General features: G+C 39.3%; 1 protein-coding gene across 4 annotated transcripts in view; it reads left to right on the plus strand.

The window, feature by feature from the left end:
- LOC118413017 (protein FAM53A-like) overlaps positions 1–15935 on the plus strand; it is a 95708-nt gene that overhangs the window by 71959 nt on the left and 7814 nt on the right. The window lies entirely within an intron of this gene.

Here is a 15935-nt window from a genome sequence, read left to right on the forward strand (position 1 = left end):
TAACCCTGATGATGATGTCTGACAGACATAAAAAAATTGGATGTAAGTACTCCCTGGTTAAGCCTAAAGAACCTTACCATATGAATAATTTCCAACCTGATGAAGTTATTTGCAGATGTGATGTTATGTCTCATCTGAACCTATACTGCTTGTTCTGTATTTGAACTGGAAAGCATAGCCCAGAGTCTATCAAATTTCAATGCACTTCGATCATTAATCTACTCATTTTTTTAAATAAAGGTTTAATTTGTGTAATTGGTACATGTAGGGTATGTACTTTGAACATCTGCATGATTAGATAATTGCACAAGTTTAAGAACATTCCTCAGTTGATATGTTTGCATATAGTTGTAATGTCTTTGCCAGACATCAAAGAAAAGGTCAAGACTGAGTTTCTTTTCCAGCTAGTTTCTTAAGTGCTAAACCTGACAGTAAGTGGAAAGGCTGTGTAGCTTCTCTGTAACACTTGAATAGCTGGAAGCAAAAAGTGTTTTAGAAAAACACCCTCCCATTGGGAGGTAGGTGACCCCTCTAGTTTATCACTCATGAAGCTGTAGGTACATGAACACATTGCATCCATCATTGCCAGGTACTTTCAATACATCCAACTTATCAACTTCCTGCAAACTCTTCCTCTGTGTCTTATGTAAGTGTGCCTATGGTTCTTACTTTAACTTTAGTTAACAGGTAGGTTAAAATGTGTGTTCTTCCCTTTTATACCTACATGAAAGCTTTTCAGCTAAAAGTTAACACTGAAAAAATGAGAATAGGAATTTCCTAAGGTCACAAAATTTTTGGCCTTGGAAACTTGTACAAAGTTAAACTGGTGTTTCAAGGGTAACCGTACACAACAGCCTTTACTTCAAGATTTGAAGTAATTTTTGTTGAAGTGGCCTACAAGTGTTCGTCATTGATTATGGTCCCCATGCAAGCTTCAATCAAGTCCTTCATCTCAGCAGATGAAGAAGATCCATTAACAATCATCCTGTGTCTCCACAGGAAATTGGTTTCCCTCCAACTTTAGAGTGCAAATCACATCAACATTGCAAGGTTAGTTAGACATTGGCAGGGCACAGCTTAACTGCAAACACTTTTAGCACAGCTTTGGAGGAGAAAGTAGTCTTTTGGATCCTATCAGTGTGGAGAGAGCTGAAGTGAAAATACCATAGTATATGCACAACATGGTTGTAGGTCTTTGAAGTCTCCTTGCAGTGGATGTTTTAGTAGAATTGCCAATTTGAGGACCCTTCGCTGTTGAGAGATGTTATGCTTGACTAGTAGGCTGAAGGCTTGTAGATTTAGATAACAAGAAGAAGCAAATTTAACATACTGGAAGGAAGAAGAAAGCAGTATGAAAAATATGCAAAAAAGGCTCTGAGACTTTCTTTTATCTTTTGATCCTCTGCAAGGGCTGTCTTGTTTGTAGTTGCTTGGGGTCATTTCTATGCACTTTGATAATCAAGACCCTTTTAAAGGCTTTGGTTCAGGCATCTTAGGCTGAAAGTGCCCCTAGCAGATATACAAATGTGTCTGAAGATAGAACACTTTCACAGCATTGTTGAGAGTTCAGGTAACACTCCTTTAATCTGAGAATCAGTCAAGCTAGACAGAGTGGCTGAAACTGTCAGTGAGATTGTCAGTTGATAACAGGAAAATAGCTATTATATAGCTCAGTTGAGGAAATGTATTCATAGCCTATTATGACATTGAAATGTCTTTCCTACAAGTTGGATTTACAGTTGTTCTGCATCCAGAAGTTGCCTTGATGGAATGTGTTGAAATATAGATCACCATAGATGGTATATAGGTGGTATTTCAAACTGCTCTTGAAAGCCCCAAATATCAAGTGCCAGTAATCAGAGTGTAGACATTCTTTTACCAGTCTTGCAAAATTACAATAAACCACTTCTGGAATGTTCTTGTCAAACAGAGGATTACACATGTCTGTCTGTTTTTGTTTTCTGTCCTCAAGTTTGTAATCTTACATATATTTCACATCTTTGTGAAACATATTTTCAACGGACAGATAAATATATAAAATGGACGGGGAATAATGAAGATGTAGCCAAATTTAAGCAGCATACTTCACTATACACAGAGTGCTATTGTATCATCCAGAGACATATCAAACTTTGTCTGTGAGTAGTTTTTGGGTTCATCCAACTTTGATAGATGAACCCAACTCCAACTTTTGTTTTATGGAGTTGTGGTCATACACTGTAATTCAAGGGTTTTTACAACTCCTCATTGAATAATATGCCGTACATACAAAATGTAGACTTTGCTAGAAGCAACATGTACATGTAGGTGTACATAAGATCCAATGTACGTAGCTGCATTTGACATGCATAATGGTGTACTACTCACTTTAGACTTGTAGGCAAGGTTGTGCCTTGTTTTCTCAATGTTGATTTGGCGTGATCGATAATATGAATCGTGTAGTTTCAGGAAGGCAAGGACAAATGTGTAAATTTGATCCGTTATCGTTGTCCCGCAGGAAGTCCTGTATCGACCGTCCATGAAACACCAATTCCCTGTTATCACAATTAAAGTATGGAAGATGACAGGGCGATATGTCTCCATGTATCTCTTTTCATCATAAGAGAGTTTCAATCAATATATTGTCCCAGAGCAGACACACTGTGAGCCATCTTATTTGGTCAAAGTCAAGAGTTGCCCTCATAAACAACAGTCACTGCCAATTGATTTTCAAGGGACATGACAGCATGCAATTTTTTAAAGCATCAATGCTTGTCAAACAGGGATCCCATCTCTGGTCTAGGTGGAGCAAATAGCTTCTCTCTTTGCTCTCAACAGAATAGTGAGGAGTGCTTCTTTTCTGGCAATAACCCCAATTCCCGTTACTCATGTACTGTAACTCACTTGACTTTGAATTGGTGGAGAAGCTTAAGTTTTGCTCTAACGATTTTTTTAAACTCCTGTTTGCTCATCAGGTTAGTACAAATTGTAGTATTGAAGAGAATCTTTCAACCTTCCCCATTCTCAGAGCTCATCTTTGCTGTACATGTGTGTTACGTGCAGCATGCAATGTGCATCAGCAGGGTTGAAGTTGCGAACTTGTGTGAAAAATTTATAATGCTTGTGTGAAAAACACGACAACACTTATGGAAAAGACAACATAACTCTTGTCGAATGTGTTGCCCAAATTTGGTGCCCTTGTCAGAAGAGTCAATGGAGTCAACTTGGCAGGACTCTGAGGGCCCTGGCTATCTTGTTAGACCTGATGAAGGGCTGGACCTGCATTACCGTAAGCCTTAGGATGGTGCCACGATGTCTCTGTGCACTATAGGACCAAATCAATAGGTGTCCACCGAGATGGATGGCGCTCGCCATCATACTGATAGTCTGTTGTGAGAGCAAGAATAAAGGCTGTTACAGATTTAATTACAGTATTTGGTTCTTTGAATTGACTCAAACTTTTGGGGCTTCATGGAATGGCCTACTGAATCAGGAAGTGGCATTAGATACCACCATTGATAGGCTTTAGTTTGTTCAGTAGGGCTGTATTGACCTACAAAATGTTGACCGTCTTGTGATGTGGATTGGGAGAATATTCAGATTAGGAACAGAACACATCGTGGGTGAGATGAAAGTTAGGAAGTTAGTGTGTCAACCGTGTGGCTAAACTTACTCAAACATCGGGTCCTTACTTGAAGTAAACTCGGTATGCCAGACAATCACATTCATGTGAATAGCTCTTCTTGCATCATTGCATATAGTAGAGAGAGGGTTTTGGTACAAAGCTGCATCAAGGTAAAGAGAACATTTGTATTAGCAGCAAGGATTCCTCCCCCTCCCATGAGAGCATCTTCACAATTTGTGTCTATTTTCTGCATTGCATAGCCGGAGTGACATGTCTTTGATGTTACCGATAGGTTTCTCCCTTGTGAGAGAAGACTATCGTGCAACCTTCCCATCCTCGCATCAGCTCTGACACGCAGTGCATTTGTAGCCTCTGGTGATGGATTACTTTGCTAAGCCGGGATTATGGCTCAATGTTGCTTGCCATGGGGGGAAGATGTCCCCATTGCCATGAGATGGCACATGTACATACATACGTATACTGTATGCCAGATGGCAACAAATCCAGTCTCATAAGTGTTTACTGAACAACATCTACCGGTTTAAAAGGAATACTCACACCTAGATCAGGAGCTGCTACATGCATGAACTTGACACCTCACATTATATATTACATGTATGTTGGAAAAGCACAAGGCCTAAATTCACTGTACAAAAATTAAGGTATTTCTTACACTGTGGTCTCTACCTTTATTTTTCTTTACATGCAACTTAGCAAAAAGTATTCCTCTGACGAAAGTTTACTTGACATTTATATTGTATATTCCCTCACCTACCCAATGGAGCCCTCAATGTACAAAGTTTAACATCTGATAGCTATAATTTAATTTGATCTGCACATAGCATGAGTTGTAATGACTTTGCTATTTCAATTGTTCCCAAAACGTTAGTCTATGGGATTTACAGTGGCAAAGCAATTAAGGTCTTCCTACTGTTTTGGGAGGGGGAGGGGTCTCCTAAGGACAGAGAATGCGCGTCCTGCCAGTCACATTCTGAGTTAGGCTAATATAAAAAATGTGTTAACCTAGAAGCTGTGAAGCATTTGATATTTCATAATTACGTGTAATTTTTTCTCTCGCTCGTATACTTACAGTGTAATACACATTATATTGAAGCAGATATACACTATTCTCTATGAAATAAGTGAGAAAGACCTTGACATTCTTAATCATTAATTTTAATCTATCATAGAATGTTTTTTGTATGTTTGAAGTAACCTTGATGAAACGAAAATCGATTCTCACTTCAGTCCTTTGAGTCAAATGTGTTGGAACGGCCTTGAAATTCTAAGAGACACTTCTTCTATGCTTGTTCTGCATGTTTGATTCCATTTTCCAAAGCTGCATTGCTGTATTGAACAGATGGCACATAATTCTGTGGGGAAAGATTGGTGCTGCACATAGTAATCAACCCGTAAAATATGTTGGTGTGATGCGCTGTTATTTGCACTGCTTTAATGGAAAGCCTACAAATTAGGCAAGTGTCATCAGAATTAATATGGAGGTGGCAACAGTTTGCACCAATCTGCCATAAAACAAAGAGTGGGAGCAAGAGGTGGTTAGTTTACGACTCTGACCTTCAGCAAAAATGCAGCATTGCACATGTTGATCTTCTCTGTAATGTAACCTGATGGCAATTAAGTTGCTTTGTAGATTGCATGATGGACCTTACTTTTGACCTTGTTGACTAATCTTTGCTAATCAACAGTAACTGTTTGCATATAGACAGTACCATTTGCATATAGAAGGATATATTCTAGAAATTGATAAAAAGGTTATTTTCTCCACTTACCTCTTTGTTAGTTACAACAGGTAAGTGGAGAAAATAACCTTTTTATCATTTTCAAACAAATGGAAATACCAGTATAAAACAGAACTGAAAAAATTGATTTTTAGGCTTGGTACGAATATTACTCTACATGGGCATGTGTGCTTGTGACATTAAATGGGGGGTGTACTTTCTGTGTTCATCTTATTCTAACTAATGTACTGTCTGTACTCTAGCTAGCCCAGCTGCATCCAATTGTGTCACTAATACTGCTATTGACCGAGCAGCCAGACTCTGCATCAACTTCTCATGTGCATTATGGCGCCATATACACATGTATTAATCCCCCATTATACATTGTAGTCCATCCATAATTGAGTTGCCTGCAGGATTGTGGAGTTGTTCACGTTCTTCCTGACAGGACAGTGACTTTGCTTTCTCCATCAATCATACTTAGGAGACTATCCAGCCAAACTGACCCGTGTGATCTCGCATTATTGAAGGTCCGTGAGCAACTCAAATGGTAGGGTGATTGTAGCATGCTGACCTACTCTATGGTTTCCCAGAAATGTCATGGTTTGGAAGGGCAATGACGTGTATCTTTGGACAGCGACACAGGAAAGAACAGTTGTAGCTGGGAATGTTTTGAGAATAAGATTGCGAAGAGCCAACAACAATTTGATATAAGGGGGAATGGTATTTATTTGATAAAAATGGAAAAAAACATGAATTCAGGTTTGTATGGATTAGACTTACTGCATGACTTAACTACCTATCTCTTGTTTCTTATTTTCTTGTTTTGTCCAACTGCAGGGACGCAAACTAAAGTAGTAAGTGTTACTGCAATACAATACTAATTTGTTTTTGAACATCCCCTTATAAATCACCAACTTGCATATCATGGAGCCACATGACTTCCAAGAAATGTGCTGTGCAGCATGATTTCAGGAGATGGCTTTTCCTACTAGAATCAGAATGTTTATTACGTTAATAAATTAGTTTCATCTAATACACCATATCCTCCTCCATGGGTAATAACTTTTCCCTGTACAGGTCTGTTTGGAACCGCCCTCATGGGCCTGCTGTTATTGTTATTATTTTCCCATCTCCTGGCCAGTGAACCAAGGCCCACGCAATAGTCCCAGCATAGGCCATGTCAAGTTAAATCTATGGATCCACACACACAGACCTAACCCTTGACAAAGAGATGTCACTCCAGAGATACTGTAAATGCATTTAAGTTCGCTGGGATTTAAGTTCGCGGTTGCGGGAAAAAGGACTTTTTGTGGTGGTTTTAATTTCGCGGTAACACGTTAGACTGCAGTCTAATACCATAATAGAAAAATGTTCGCGGTGGTTTTAAGTTCGCGGTGAAATGGTCACTGCGAAAACCGCGAGAACATTAATCCACTGCGAACATTTCTGCATGTACAGTATTCTGCAGACAGTGACAGTGTTTGCACGAGCAGAACTGAGGGTGATTTTCTAAAATTGGAGAAGTACAATCTTTGCCCTGAGAGTTTCCCAACCCCACTGCCTCATGTAAGTATAATGGCAGGCAAGCCAACTTTCCCCCCATAGACTATTGCTGACAACCACAACACAATTACACCCTTCCAGGCAGCCCTAGCAGTGATGTGTGCAGATTTCACAAGTGCTGATATCACCAATGCATGCTGCTACAACAACATTTTCAGCACTTCAGTTTATCAGAAGAGCCTCTCCTGTGTTTTCCTTGTTAAAAGTACTTTCATACTGTGCAGTGTTTTGGGCAGTTCAAGGTGAGAAAACAGCACGCTGTAGTTTTAGCAATTTGCTGGAGTACATCCCCTAAGACTGTGATGTGTACTTTTGGTCGTTGATCAATAAAAAAACCATGTGAGAACACCAGTAAAAAGGGAAACTGCAAGAAAAACAATTAAGGTTGTGGCAAATGTGCCAGCTTCTATAAATCAGATACACTAACTGGACAACTAACATGATTTTACAGCAGCATTTCTCATGATTAGGGATGGAAACAGGAATGTACACTGCCAAGGAAAAGAATTGCACTTCCAACATAAATTGTCTCAATGACTCTATAGCAAGGACAAAATTACATTGTATCATCTCCCAGTGTCCCAATTTTACATTACCTGCTGCCAATTCCTTTCTGTGTTGTTGTATGCTTTTTATAGGATTGTTGCAATAAGCTCTCACAGTACATCATTGATATGGCAGGGTGTTGTCAGTACATCAGTCTAAAGCTGTATTTAGCTTGTGGCCAAGGTCAGAGAGGACAAGTATGTCTTACTGCAGGTATAATATCATGATGATTTACAGTTTGATTGTCAGATGCTCTTTTACACCCCAGCCATCAGTTGTGTGAACATTATCAGCTGTGGCCTAGTTCTGTCACTGATATCCAGGAAATTGTTTTATACAAATGACCCTTCAAGAACTTTCAACCACTACAAAGTTTTCAAGGTCGGTTTTGTTTCATGTAGACCTGCCATGGTATTGTTATCGAATATGCCCACAAAATAATGCTAGTGTGAATGTATGAAGCACTTTCTTTTCAAGGTCTTCTTTTGAGTTTGATTGATTGTAATGTTTAACCAATAAACGTCCTTTGGGAGGGTCTCAACATTTCTTACCATTTCTTATGATTACAAATTGCACCTTGTTACCTTGGCAGGGAAATGATTTCTCTTGGTACTTTTGATCTAGGTTTTGATTTAGACATAATTATGATATATTACTTAGGTAGACTGGTACCATTTAGTGGGTTCAATTTCTTCCTAAAAAGCCTGTGTTAACTTGGTGTGGAAAGTTTCATGTGATCCAGGTCCCACTAGCTGACGAGTACTTTTATCCCTCCGTATTTTATTAGGTACAATCCACTTACCATCAGCTTGTACCTAAGCCAGAGTGTGTCATGTTTAAAGATAGGCAGGGTGAGCACTGCAAATTGCCGGAGGTTTCTAACCATCAACAGCCTGACGTAGATTAAAGCTTTACCTCATCTACATGTGAATAACTATACTTATTCATCAGAGAAGCCGAGAACGGATTTGGTGGAAGTTGAGGTGTTTAAAGAGTTTGAGGAGAGTGCTGCTAGCTGACCTACATAAAAGGGCTTTACTTTCATAAAGGCCCAGATCAAAGGCATTGTGGCCTATTAGTGAGGAGTAAGCTGGGAGGGGGATGATTTAATGGTGAATTCAGATAGGAGAGTGCTCAATCCTAATTGGGGGATTTCAAAAGGCTTTGATACAGGATCAGCCATGAGCAAACATGCTTCTGGATGACTGAAGTTGTTCAGATCTGATGTGTATTATTGTTTGAAGTTTCATATTCACGTTGTGATATTGTAATAAAGGATGATCTTCTGAAGGATGAACCAAAGATACCATGCCATTTCATTAAACACCATTACTGTAGCTGCTGTCATGGGTAGGGTGAGGTTGGTGATGTAAGATATCGTTGTTATCTTTATTTATTGTGCAAACTGATAATTTGAAATAAAATCAACATTATACTGTTAGCGATATCATATAATTGGCACACAATCTTATCCAGACAAATGTGTGCGGTGGGAGTCCGGGTGTTTCCCCAGGAAGTGCTGTGAAGGTCAGTCTGCCTAATGATAGCTCCCAGTACAGCTTCTCGGACATGAGATTGGGCCGAGGGGTCAGCGGGTCCACTGCCCAATAAATCCACATCAGTGCTTTCCTCTTAGCGGAACGTCCTCACAAGAGTGCCGCTAATTTCTCATGATGAAAATGTTCTGAATGACCTAGTTCTGAAGTGCAGAGTCTGTACAGGGCAGGGCTGATGATGGTGACGGGCTCAGAGAAGTGATTCTTCTGAGGATGCCGAGGCACCCAAATCTTATATGTGTCATCAAACTTGGGTAACAGAAAAATGAACTTAATTAATAGTCCTTTCAAGTTGTTTATTTAATACTTGATATGATTCTACAAGTTACATATCCCTTCATTGTAAATATATGAGAAAAATTAGATGGTGTCAATGACAGGACTGTCTTGATCAGCACTTGCAATCTTGTCAATGGTCCTTGTGTTTGATGTTTGAATTATCAAATGAAAGTTGTGCATATTCCCTTGGCAACTTGCTTTTGTGAGGTATTTAATCTAAATACAAAATTTAATGTATCAAGTTTTTCTTTGTCATCAACAGTCAGGAAGGTTCTGTTTGTGTAAACTATTCAGTCTGGTGGCACACATACCTACATATAATGCACCTTTGCACAAGACCATTGTACACTAAGTAAGAGGCAGCTCTAGCCAAATTGTTGTCCTTATCAAGTCTAATCATAAACAAGTACCAACAGATTACAACATGGCATATGACTTTCAGATGATGAAATGAGAATTGAATACCTGTCTTGGTTTGACCAAGGACATTATATATTGTCCTTGGTTTGACATATGCTCTCTGCTTCAGTGGGGATTACCTCCCAGGTTTGATGATGGCCTGAGGCACACATATAAATGGGAGGGGCAGGATGGGGTCACTGGGTCAGCTCTGGAACAGTAGCCAACATTATGCTGTCAATCTGATGTTTATTGACTTAATGTCGTGATATTTGCAACATGCACAACTCCCTGTATCCACAATTTACACAGGGGAGCATATGAAATAACTAGCAGTTGGTCTAACCCATACATTTTCCTTCCACATCCATTATCAACACAGTTGTTTGGAAAGTGTTGAAGAATTTTAATGAAATTTTTGCTATGATGTCTATAATTTCACTTCCCAAACTTCTTGAGATTGCCACATGCGATAAAAGCAGCTGTTACGAAGTCCTTGAGCAGATGACATTCAGCACAGTTAAGCAAAGTCATCCGTGAGTAGTTGCATGTGTTCTTTGATGTACATAGAGATATACAGGTATTCATGTACCAGCCCATAGAGATAGCCGTGATAAAGTAAACATGCCATATGCTGTGACCAGGCCAGCTTTGCTAATAGCAGCCTGGAGTCAAACGCCTTCCACATTTATTAGGGCAAGAAAGGTCAGTAGATTCATCTCTTGATAGTGCGCTGCCAGCGCTTTCCTGTTAACCACCTCCTTTGGAAGTGCGGCACTCATTCCTCACGGCTTCCGTGATCTGATTGACCCAGTTCTGTAACTTCTCGTGTAAGGCGCCCCCAGGGCATCGTATCCAATCCTGTTGCTGCGACAGGGCCCACCTCGACCCACCCACACAACTTTCTGTTCCATCTAAATTCGCTTACCATCCGAAGGGGATATGCGGCTGCATCGGCAATTTTGTTCTGTACTTTGAATTATGGTGTGTAGAAATTGCTGCCTTGAAATTGATGGAAGTCATAATGCAGAGCTTATCTTTCCAGTATAAGTAAACTAATGATCCATTTCGGCATGTAATGTACTCTAACTGTACCATACCACGGGGACAAGAACCTAAATTGGAGAAGGAGGTTAGATCCCAATCAAGGGCCCTACATTTGTTGGATCCAACATCAGAGTTTCTTATCTGAATGATATAGCTGGAGAGCTTTTGCCTATCGTGCACTGCACTAATGTGTTGGGGGTGATCCAATTTTTTGCAATTTGCTGGCTTGTCTCAAATCTCCGGGAAGATGAATGTGCCTCGGTAGAGCTCTCCTGGCCCACTGGGTAGCATACATAGTGCCCTCATACATACAGAAGTTCTGCCCTTCCTTGTACTGTACCACCAAGGTGCCCTTGTCAGTCACAGGGGTAGTTAGGAGAACAAAGTAAATCTCAGGAGTAGTCCATTTTGTAGTCCATCTAATAGATGCTTTCAGATATATGAATCAATGATGCATCGTGGTAGATTGTTGGAGAATCATTGTTCAGTGTATTTTCGTAATCATTGATGGAAGAATGATAAGCCACTGATCACTGCATTCTGTTCACAGCATTAAAGTTTCACTTCACGTTTTTGGGTCAGTGAGGAAAAGAGTAGCTGATGTAACGTGACTTTAATGTTCGCTTTAGGTTGACCGATGGAGGAAATCTTGACTTTTACGACAGAGTGTTTCCATGGCAGCTTCTCATGCAGAACTACATGCTCTATTTACTTTATTATCACAATTTCTTATCTAAGATATATGAATCTTGCTGTGTGTGTACTATAGCATATGTTTAAGTTTGGAAGGACAAGCTAACCAGGTAGTTACTGTTATATGTACTTGAGTTATATACATTGTATATTATACATGTACACCAGTTATGACAATGTGGAAGGATTTCATACAATGATTGGAGTAGACACAAATTCAACATTTTTCTTTGTAGCCTGTGAGAAGCAGGGGTCATAAGGAAGAAGTATACTTCAATGGATAACTTGTTTAAATGTGTTAACTTTTTTAGACGTACGTGGCACCATTTTGTACCTGGCCAATCAATTGCAGCTCAATCCACACATGTGTACAAACTCCCTGGAGTCATTCACATTTAAAGGTGGCGAAGATGGTTTCCGTTTTGGTTGCTCTGCTAGAGGCTGATTTTATGGTCATTTACAATGTGGCAATCTAAATTCATGGCTGTGGGGAGAAACATGGAATTGCGCACCGGTCATTTGAATGTTATGTGCCAATAACCTGATGTGCCTGTCACCTTTGGTTTGTCCCATGTTTTTCAGTGTTTTCCGTTCAGGCCAAAGTTTTTGAAGAAAAAGGTTTTGTTTTCCGATTTTCTGAGAGGGATGTTTTTTTTCCCAATATGGGTAGCTTTTGGAACAAACTATCTTGATTACCACAAAGAGATAAAGAAACCTAAATAAAAGAAATAAAAGGAGAATCTGATGTTTAGAGATAGCAAATAGCTCCAATAAAAAGAATTAAAAGACATCTCATTTTCAGAGATATTGCATTTATTTTTTTTACAATCAAGGTAACCTCCCTTTCATAGATTATGGATAATGTTTGCCTCAAACGTAAAAGTATGCTGGGATGAGATACCTGACATTTACAGAAACTGGTAGCTTTGTGCATGGCCATATGCATCAGTCAGCAATACATGTGTATGTGACTTATTACCTCCATGAAATTTCATGGAGGTTATATTTTACCCCGCGTTTGTCTGTGTGTCTGTCTGTGTGTAAACAAGATAACTCAAGAACGGCTGGGTGGATTGGTTTGATAGTTGGTGTGTTGGTAGGGTGTGATGAAAGCTGGAAATGATTAGATTTTGGGCCCCCTAGCGGCTCCCCTTGGTACTGCAGCGCAACTTCCGGTTTTGCTATCTTGGTGTTCTGAACATGCTATGGTCACGATTTTTGAGTATTAGATAGCTCTTGTGCTCAGGAAGAAGTGACATAAGTTTGGCCCCCCTAGCGTCTAGTTTTGGGATAGCAGGGGCATTTTTGTCAAAAACTTCTGACGAGGATAACTCAAGAAGGGAACAACGGATTTTCATGATTTTTGGTATGTAGGTACCTTGGGCAATGTTGTACAAGATGAAATACTAATTATGCAAAATAGGAGCAAATTTGCATAATTAATGACAACATTCAATCATAGCAGTTTTTTCTATGTATCTCTTGTCTTGGACGTTATATGGTCTTGAAATTTGGGTGGTAGATAGCTTTCAGTGTCATGACAAAGTGGAGCAAGTTTCAGCCCCCTAACATTCAATTTAGGAACTGCAGGAGCATTTTTGTCAAGACATTCCAAAGAGGATAACTGCAGGAAGGATTAACGGATTGCCATCATATTAGGCATGCGGGTACCTTAGGCAAAGATGTTCATAATGATATACATGTTATGCAAATGAGGACTTAATTTGCATAAGTAATGAGGAAATTGTATAATTCCATTGTTTTCTATAACTGGACTTCTGATAAATGTAACACATGTTAATTATGATAGGTGGAATATAAGCAGATACTAAATATGGTAATGAGGAACTTATTTGCATAATTTATGTAAAAATTGCAAAACCATTTTATGATTAATAATGGGAATTTTATAATTGCGACATGTGTACGATTGTCAATGATGAACAACACCATGCATAAATTATGTCAATGTCTTAGTCATTTGCGTGAAATTTATTTACCCTGTGTTTGTCTGTGTGTCTGTGTGTCTGTCTGTGTGTCTGTGTGTCTGTCTGTGTGTAAACAAAATAACTCAAGAACGGCTTGGTGGATTGGTTTCATACTTGGTGTGTTGGTAGGGTGTGGTGAAAGCTGGAAATGATTAGATTTTGGTCTCCCTAGCGGCTTCCCTTGGTACTGCAGCGCAACTTCCGGGTTTGCTATCTCGTGTTCTGAGCAAGCTATGGTCACGATTTTGAAGTTTTAGATAGCTCTTGTGCTCAGAAATAAATGACATAAGTTTGGGCCCCCTAGCGTCTAGTTTTGGGAAAGCAGGGGCATTTTTGTCAAAAACTTCTGAAGACGATAACTCAAGAAGGGAACAACGGATTTTCATCATTTTTGGTATGTAGGTACCTTAGACAATGTTTTACAAGATAAGATACTAATTATGCAAAACAGGAGTACATTTGCATAATTAATGAGAATATTCTATCATAGCAGTTTTTTCAATGTATCTCTTGTTCCAGACATGCTATGGTCTTGATATTTTGGTGGTAGATAGCTTTTAGTGTCATGAAAAAGTGGAGCAAGTTTCAGCCCCCTAACATTTAATTGTGGAACTGCATGGGTATTTTGGTCAAGACACTCCAAAGAGGATAACTGCAGAAAGAAACGATGGATTGCCTGCATTTTAGGCATGCGGGTAGCTTAGGCAAAGATGTTCATAATGATATACATGTTATGCAAATGAGGACTTAATTTGCATAATTAATGAGGAAATTGTATAGTTCCATTGTTTTCAATAACTGGACCTCAATACATGTAACACATGTTAATTACGATAGGTGGAATATAAGCAGATACCAAATATGGTAATGAGGCGCTTATTTGCATAATTTATGTAAAAATTGCAAAACTGCTTTATGATTAATAATGGGAATTTTACAACTGTGACATGTGTACGTTAGTCAATGATGAACAACACCATGCATAAATTATGTTAATGTGTTAGTCAATTGCATGAAAGTTACGAAAGCTCTAAATTTTCATGGAGGTATGAGGTCGCCGAACTCTAGTTCCAATGTAATACCACTATGATAGAAGTCTTATTCTTTTGATTAGCCATATTAATCATACAGTTCTGTCCCTTTGAGACTTAGTGCTCCAGTAGACGAGCGGGTGGAGAAGGAATTGCACACCCCTCCTTCACCATAAAAAGTCATGTGCAGGTCAGGCAAACAGGTAAATGCCCGTCTGCCTGCACATCTGTTGAACCGACAGGAGAATCCCCCCCCCCCCAAAAAGCCAGATTAAACAATAAACCATGCATATCGCTGATGTGTATTGTACACCTTTAGATGCATTTTTTTCCTGTTGGAAAACTGAAACCCTTCATTTTTGTCATACTGCCATGTAATTCTACATGTAACGTTATTATGATGGGGAAACAAATTGCTATGCACGGACGGGCCAAATTGTTCACACTCCATTCTGCCAATTTCATAATTCTGCAGACTGATCATGAGGACTGGGAGTCAGTATAATGTATGGTCCAACTTAAACCCCATAAATCATGCTGATTTGGGGCAAGATAGTCCAGGCACTGATTGACACACACAATTTGTAATTGTACATTTCTCAGCAGGGTTCTTTCAATATGGCCCAATAAAAAACCTCCTGTGTGGAAACTGAACAACAGGAGGCATCACGTATCAAAGAGTCTCCTGCTGGACATGTACACTATACACGTAGATGTACGCTAATTGCACAGAGAAGGTTACAGGGAACAGGAGCCCAGGGAACACTATTCAGTGCCTCCAGCTACAGGCTCTGCAATTACGTTTAAGGAAAGGGGATTGAAAGAAAATGTCAGAGACATGAAGAGGATGTTTCAGAAACTCATGCTCCAGGAGAGGGACATAAGAGACAAAGTGACAGATATCTTAAAACTCAGAATGCATGGATGGTGGCTTTTTCAATTTATTGATGTATAATTTCGACATACATTGTAGTATTTCAAGATGGTCTGGTCCTCAGCACTAAAGGGTGGGTAGATGTTAGAGTAAAGTTGAATGACAAGATATTCAGTAGTGGACTCCTTGATACACTTGGGAATGGTTCATTTTGTGTTGATCCAAGACAAATGCTTCACAAAGGTCAAAAGGTCATCAACAGCTCAACATGTGTATCCAGTTGATTGATTCCCATGACATATATTACATCTGTTGAACACTATAATTTTGTTTAATACTGTAAGTAAAGTTATGTTTCTAATTGGTTTATTTCTGGGGACAAACAGGAAGGCTGTTGACTTTGTAAGTCTCTTCAAAGCCAATACAACTAGTGCTGGCAACTGTGTTGAAGCAGTTTTGCAACAATACGATTTAAAGAAATCAAAGCATTTTAAATGAGACACATAACCTGACCACAGGAATGTTTGGAAACTTGCTGCATCTATTTCACTGTAGACTTAACTTTCTGATTTACCGGTGCTCCTTTTTTGTCCAACAGGCAGACTTGGTAACA

The sequence above is a fragment of the Branchiostoma floridae genome, chromosome 4 (genome assembly GCF_000003815.2).
Source record: "Branchiostoma floridae strain S238N-H82 chromosome 4, Bfl_VNyyK, whole genome shotgun sequence".
NCBI lineage: Eukaryota > Metazoa > Chordata > Leptocardii > Amphioxiformes > Branchiostomatidae > Branchiostoma > Branchiostoma floridae.